This window comes from Sturnira hondurensis, unplaced genomic scaffold, assembly GCF_014824575.4.
Source record: "Sturnira hondurensis isolate 20B ecotype Veracruz unplaced genomic scaffold, ASM1482457v3 Scaffold0015508, whole genome shotgun sequence".
In the NCBI taxonomy this organism is placed as follows: Eukaryota; Metazoa; Chordata; class Mammalia; order Chiroptera; family Phyllostomidae; genus Sturnira; species Sturnira hondurensis.
This window is the reverse complement of record NW_028088139.1, coordinates 289,345-296,170: the sequence shown is the minus strand read 5'-3', so window position 1 is coordinate 296,170 and position 6,826 is coordinate 289,345. Positions and strand designations below refer to the sequence as shown.

Here is a 6,826-nt window from a genome sequence, read left to right as displayed (position 1 = left end):
AATAATAACTGCACTCTTATCTCTAGATATGCTGATTGGGATGGGAATTTCACTAACGGGACTCACTGGGGAGTGGACTTACTATACCTACGACGAAATGTCTCAACTACCATTGTAGGACCAGGAGATCCCCCACCTGATATCCCATTGTGCAAGCAGAAAACACCATCCCCAAGTCAATTGGGACCTGCTTGGAGAATGTGCCATCTCAACTATACCATCTGTGATCAAGAGCTTTGTGACTGGAGTGATTACCGCCCTACAACATTCAGACCAATGAACTTGCTGTGTGGTATATGGACTAGAAATAACCGGACATTTCAAAATATGTTATGGAAAGCGGTTGCTGCCCTTCAATATGTCACTGTAGCTAAAAGAGATGTTCAATGGGTTCACCTTGGAGACCAGGACGCTATGAATGTTTTGGGGACTCAGAAAAAATGTTTCAATTATTGCTTGCGTTCCAGATCCATATGCTTTTGTAGCCGGAAATATTCAACTCATATATGATCAAAAGCATAACTTAAGCTGTCATAACTGCTTCCTAACCAATTGTTTAAATGCATCAATGAATGTTACTTCGTTTGCCGTTATAAAGCAACCTGCCTTCACCTTTGTACCTGTTAACCTAACCATCCCTGGTTTAATGGTCCAGGGTATGCTATTATTAAGGCTACTAACGATTTGATTTTAGCTCGATCAAAAAGTTTTATAGGGACGCTTATTGCAGGAATTACCACCTTGATTGCCCTCATTGCGACAGCAACTACAGCTGCTGTTGCCCTAACTGAAAGTGTACAAACAGCAGACTTTGTTAACGAACTAGCACATAATGTCTCTGTTGCCTTCCAGACCCAGGAAGACTGGGACCGAAAAGTAGAACAGAAATTGAATGCCTTGTATGATACTGTTAGAATTGTTGGAGAAGAGTTAAAATCGCTTGAAGTTCGATCTTCTTTAAGATGTCATTTCATGTTTTCCCATATATGTGTTACCCCTTATCCCTATAATTCAACTAAGTTCCCATGGGAGAAGATTCGTAACCATTTGTTAGGAATTTGGCATAATTGCAATTCATCCTTAGACCTTATTACGTTACATAAAGAGATTCAAGATTTGATAAATGCTCCTCCTTTAAACATAGATATTGCTCGAGATGCTCAGAATTTCTTGTCCACTTTATCCAAGCAGTTTCCCTCTTTTGGACATGTTCTTTATAGTTGGATAGGTTTTGGTATCTTCGTTATTCTGCTTTTGTTATGTATACCTTGCATCATTCGGCTTTTTATCAAACAAATCAGTGGCTTGTATATAGACCTCAAGAAACATAAGTTGGACATGACAAAGAATGTCGAGCCGGTTCGTTATATAAAATAAAAAAGGGGGAGATGTGGGAGCCCGCCAGGCCGAAGGGGACCAAGGACAGAGCCCCCACTGTGAAAATGGTGGAGGGACTTGGTTTCTGGTCCCTGGAGCCAGCGGGCATCTTGACATCTTCCGGACTTTCTCCTTCTCAGCCTTGAAGGAAAGAACAAGGTCTTGGCATGTGCGTCATGTTCCAAGGAAGTGATAATCTTGAGGACACTGCTATCTGTGGGCTAACGTTCTCAGGATGTGAGAACATCTTGCCCTCTTGATAGCTTTCAGGAGTGTACAAACTTTTGTGAAACAGCATTGTTCTCAGGCCACTGTAGTTCTGCATATAAGCCAGCAGTTCCTTGAATAAAGTTGCCATTTGCCAGCTGAGCTTATGGTCCTCTCCATTCTTTAGTCCACCGCCTCACCTCGCGATCCACCCTTGCTGCTGCGGGCAGCGGCATACGGGAATGTTACAGGTAGGAAAGAACCTCTGTCTCTGGGGCTGGGACCTGCCCCAGGGGCAACCATGGGCCTGAGGGGGAATCAGAGTGTGAGCAGGATCAGGTATGGGAGAGGCAAGGAGGAAAATCATCACCCCCACTCCCTCACCTCTTGTGGGTGGGTGCTGCCCCTGAGTTCTCCTTTAGTCTCTTTCTCTCTGTTTCTCTTTCTCTTTCTCTCTCCGTCTGCACTTCTCTTCACTAGCCCTCAAGGTTCTGCAAACCACATCCCTTCCCATCCTGAAGGGGGAGGCTCTGAGGTTGCTCTGTGTGGCTGACAGCAACCCCCCTGCACAGCTGAGCTGGTTCCAGGGGTCTCCAGCTCTGAACACTGCCCGCATCTCCAGCACCGGGATCCTGGAGCTGCCTAGAGTGGGGACTGGAGAAGAAGGAGAGTTCACCTGCCAAGCTTGGCACCCGCTGGGGTCCAGAAGTATCTCTCTCAACCTCTCTGTGATCTGTGAGTGTGAGGGAAGCTGGGGGCAGGGCACGTGGGTTCTGAGCGGGCAGGGGCATGACTGACCCATCTCCCCACTCCCCACAGCTCCCCCACAGCTTCTGGGACCCTCCTGCTCCTGGAAGGACTAGAGTCTGAACTGCAGCTGCTCCTCCAGAGCCCAGCCGACCCCCTTGTTGCGCTGGCGCCTGGGGGAGGAGCTGCTGGAGGGGAACCTCAGCAAGGCAACCTACAGGGTCTCCTCCTATTCTGTGGGGGCCTGAGCCAACAGCTCCCTGAGCCTGTGCTCAGGATTCAGTGTTGGCCTCAGACTCAGCTGCAAGGCAGAGAATGTCCAGGGGGCCCAGAGCGCCACTGTCCTGCTGATGCCAGGTCTGGGGTCTGCTGGAGGCAGAAGCTTCGGGAGAAAGGGCAGGATGAAAGGGAAGGTGGAGCTGGGAGAGGGTCCACAGTGGAAGGTGGTGATTTGCTAGAAAGGGATCCTCAGTGTCCTGACTGAACAGAAGCTACAGCCTGTTCTCCAAGGAGATGGGAAGACAAGACACTGAGTTCTGTGAGTGGGTGGGCTCACGCAGAGCTGGACCCTGGGGGGGGAAGCCCTGTTCCTGTTTCAGCCTTCAGCACCTATGGTCCTGAAGCTGCCCCACTTAGGGACTAGACTCAGAGGGGAGAGCCCCTCCTGGCTGAGTACCTGCTTGGTTCCCTGCAACTTTCCTTCACCCTCTCTGTGCAGAGTGACTTGCAGGACAGGGACTGGGTGTGCTCAACCACGTCAGGAACTGGAGCTGAGGCATGGACTGAGACTAGGATCAATACTTTACCACCTTGTCCTCTTCCTCAGGATACCCCCCCGGGGGAGCAGCAGGGCTGCTGGCCCCTGGTCCTCACTCTGATCAGAGGGGCCCTCATGGGAGTTGGCTTCCTCCTCACCTATGGCCTCACCTGGCTCTACTACACCAGGTGAGCAGGTCTGTCTCTCCACAGGGAAGGTCAGTGATTGGCCCCAATTTCCAGGTGGGGCTGAGGAGTCCCACCTGCCTGGATTTAGAGCTAAAGTGGCCAAGTCCCTGAGCTGAAATCTGCATCGGCCCTGCAGGTGTGGAGGCTCCCAGAGAATGAGGCCAATGTCCTGACTGACTCTCCCTTCTTGTGAAGATGGAACAGAGGTGTAACATGGAGTCCAGAAGGGCGGTTGTGGGACATCAGTGTCACCTTCTCCCTGGGAACTCCTGACTCACCTGTCTCACTTGTACTCTTGGGGTTTTAATTTGTGTAAGTGACTAAGTGACAATGAGGAGAGCCAATGCCCATGAAAGACGGCTTGTATTCCTTTCATTTAATGAGAGGAGGCCCCACAAGGCCAGGCCCCAAGGGAAGCACCAAATTGCTTCAGGGAGCAGACAGAAGTGGGGAACAGACTAGCCAGAGTTTTTATTGGGGTTTCCATGGGAAATGCAATGCAGGGTAGAGAGGGCAATTTAGGATCAGCTAGTATGAAGAAAACAGGGGTGTTTATTACTGTTGGGGTGATCTTCATGTCCTTTGTCCTAGGATCTGGGAGACTGAAGGCAGGTTGGGGTGGTTGGAAATACGGGCTCAGGATTGGGTGGTTTGCACCCAATTGGCTGTTCCTGGCAGAGATCTTTCCTGTGGCTGAGAATTGCCTGTCCTGAGCGGGACTGTCTCTACTTATTTAGCAGGGTTTTAAAGATTTGAAAGCACAGTAAGGTACAAAAATGAGTCACAAGTGATACACACCCAGTTATTGCCGTTTTTTTCTGCCTGTGCCTCTCCCATTCTCCTTGTCCTCTCCCCACCCCCTGCTCCTGTGTCTCCATCCACAGGGCCAGGGAGGGAATGATCTTGGGACCTTATCCTTCCATTGCCCAGAAGTTACCTGGTTAGCTCCTGAGTCTCTAGTCTCTCAGTGGCCCTGTCTGTGTAGAGGTCCATGTGCAGTAGAGTCAGGAGCACAGCTCTTCCTTTCAACTCAGAGATGCCTACCTTGTAATGATTACTGTTTGATTATAAATAAAAAATTTTAAGTAATACAACATAAAAGTCCACTTCATGATTCTATTTAGTGTTTGTGGGATTTTCTTGAGCCCAGTGTCGAGATTCTGAGAATGACTGTAGATATGCTCACAGCTCTGGGATAAACCTGTAATGGGTGTTTGCAGTGAATTCATTCCCCTCCTCTAGTGGGTCTGCCAGACTCTAGATTCAAAATATACAAAAACCTAATGCAGGTCAACTTTATTTTCTGAAATACCACTGAATCTATGTCAACTCCCTGAAGAGCTAGCATCCCACTAATGTCAAGTGGAGGGAACCAGGAGGTACTTGTTTCCTGTGCGCAGGATCTCATGTGAGTTACTCTGGAACATAGAAATGGGGATTACACTGTGTCCAGCAGAGGGTGGTCTTGGCCTTAGTTTTTCTTTCAGGATTTGAATGAGCCAGACACTTGCTGTGAAGTTGAATTAAAGAGATACCTTATGGGCTATTTACTGAGATGCCAAATGCATGAGAGGGAGCATAGACAATAATAACATAATATTCATGTATGGCACCACCTGGGCACTAGAAATACTGAGGGTGTGACTTTTTAAAAGCATATGATTCTCACCCTGGTTACTGTGGCCCCGTTGGTTGGAGTGTCATCTTATATGCCAAAAGGTGGCAGATTTGATCGCCAGTTGGGTGCATGAGGAAGGTAGCTGATAGAGGTACAAATAATTTTTGTCATTACTTTATGTGAAGTAAAATTCATGCATACTTACAAAAACACACACTTCTCTCTCTAATATGAATTCTGGTGGCTTTTCTAAAGCGAGATAGGGGCCCTGAGTGACCCTGGCTGAAGTGAGGCAGTGGCCCCGGCTGGTGTAGCTCAGTGGATTGAGCGTTGTCTTGTGAACCAAATTCCCAGTCAGGGCACATGCCTGGGTTGCAGGCCAGGTCCCCAGTGAGGGGCACATGACAGGAAACCACACATTGATGTTTTACTCCCTCTCTTTCTCCCTCCTTTCCCGTCTCTCTAAAAATAAAAATAAAATAAAATATTTAAGTGAGATAGTGGTTTGTCCTTGCTCCCAGTTCACTGCTGTTGGTTACTTAGGGTGGCCATTCTGTTAGGAGGTGTGTCAGCCTGGCCTCCTCTCTGCCCCTGAGGCCCTCCCAACCTGGTGCAGGTTATGGGGAAATTTCCTCTTCTGCCCTTCTGTCCATACCTGTGGCTGTGATCACAAATTCCTCTCCTCTCACTGCCCCATCTACCATCCCCTCTGTCCCTCACTCCTGACCACAGGACAGAGGATGGGCCTAGGGGATGAGGCCATGTTGGGGCCATATCTGCAATCCCCATTGTGAGAGGTGCCTCTTGTGTCAGGTGGTGTGAAGACCAGAGGGAACCAGGTTGGGAGAGGAGCTGAGAAGAATCAATCACCAGTGCTCTGTGATTTGTAACCATGACTATGTATGAAGCCTCCATAAACACTGAAAAGAATGTCATCTAGGAGGCTTCAGGTTGGGTAAAACGTGTAGATGCTGAGAGAGAGGGCACCTCAGAGAGGCCATGGAAGCTTCACGCCCCTTACTGCACTCCCCATCCTCTGCATCTCTTCTGTCTCACTGTCCCTGAGTCACATTCTTTTATAATAAACCTGTGACCTAGTGAGTAATATGTGCTCTGAGTTCTGTGAGCCACTCTGGCCAATTAATAAATCCAAAGACTTTGAGATTTTTGGAACTTGTGACTCAGAGCCAGTTGATCAGAAGTCCAGATGATAACCTGGACTTCAGACTGGCATTTGATGTTGGGTTGGGTTGGCACGTTAAAAACGCAGCACCTGAACTGTGGAATCTGAAGCTGTCCCCAGATAGGTTTGGAGGTGGGCTGGGGCATGAGGCTGATGGCATCCTGTCCTATAGGACAGAGATGCAACCAAACTCCTCCTTGGTCTTCCCTTAGACACCCCCACATCCTAAGGAAGATGAGCCTTCACCGCAGATAAATAATGCATTTCTCAGAGAGCCATTGGGTTCTGTGCCCCTCGTGGCTGACTCCAGAAAACCCGTGTTATACCTTTGCCCTTCGTTCTTTTCCTCACAACGGTGGGTTGATATTTTCTTCTTCTTTAAAAAAATCCCTTCCTTGTATTGTCACAGAGCTCCGTACAACAGGAAACATGGCCTGTGAGTCTTTTCTTTACCTGGCAGTATGCCAAGTCCTGGTTTCGGCAGAAATGAAGTAATGAAGAATCAGAAGTGTGGTTGAGATGTTGCGTTTGGAGCTGTTAGGTCACTCAAATTAATTCTGAGTTTTAATTCATTCTGCATGAAGGGGAAGGATTCGTCTTGGAGAAAGGATTCTTCAACTTCACTGGAACACAGCAGGGAGAATGTTAGTGTGAAGGGCAGAGCAGGCCATACCAGATCAGGGGAAAGTGGATGTGGGGTGAGGACAGGGAGATTCAATAGATTCATAAAGATGGGAGGCCTTTTCTGT

At 48.4% G+C, this 6,826-nt stretch overlaps 1 protein-coding gene and 1 long non-coding RNA gene across 2 annotated transcripts in view; both read left to right on the top strand.

Annotated features, from left to right (window-relative positions):
• LOC118999835 (sialic acid-binding Ig-like lectin 5) overlaps positions 1-6,826 on the top strand; it is a 132,506-nt gene that overhangs the window by 100,300 nt on the left and 25,380 nt on the right. The window lies entirely within an intron of this gene.
• On the top strand, positions 1,821-2,640 carry LOC118999856 (uncharacterized). Its single transcript, XR_005069188.1, has 3 exons — positions 1,821-1,835; positions 2,065-2,319; positions 2,404-2,640. It is a non-coding gene; the product is annotated as an uncharacterized LOC118999856 (long non-coding RNA).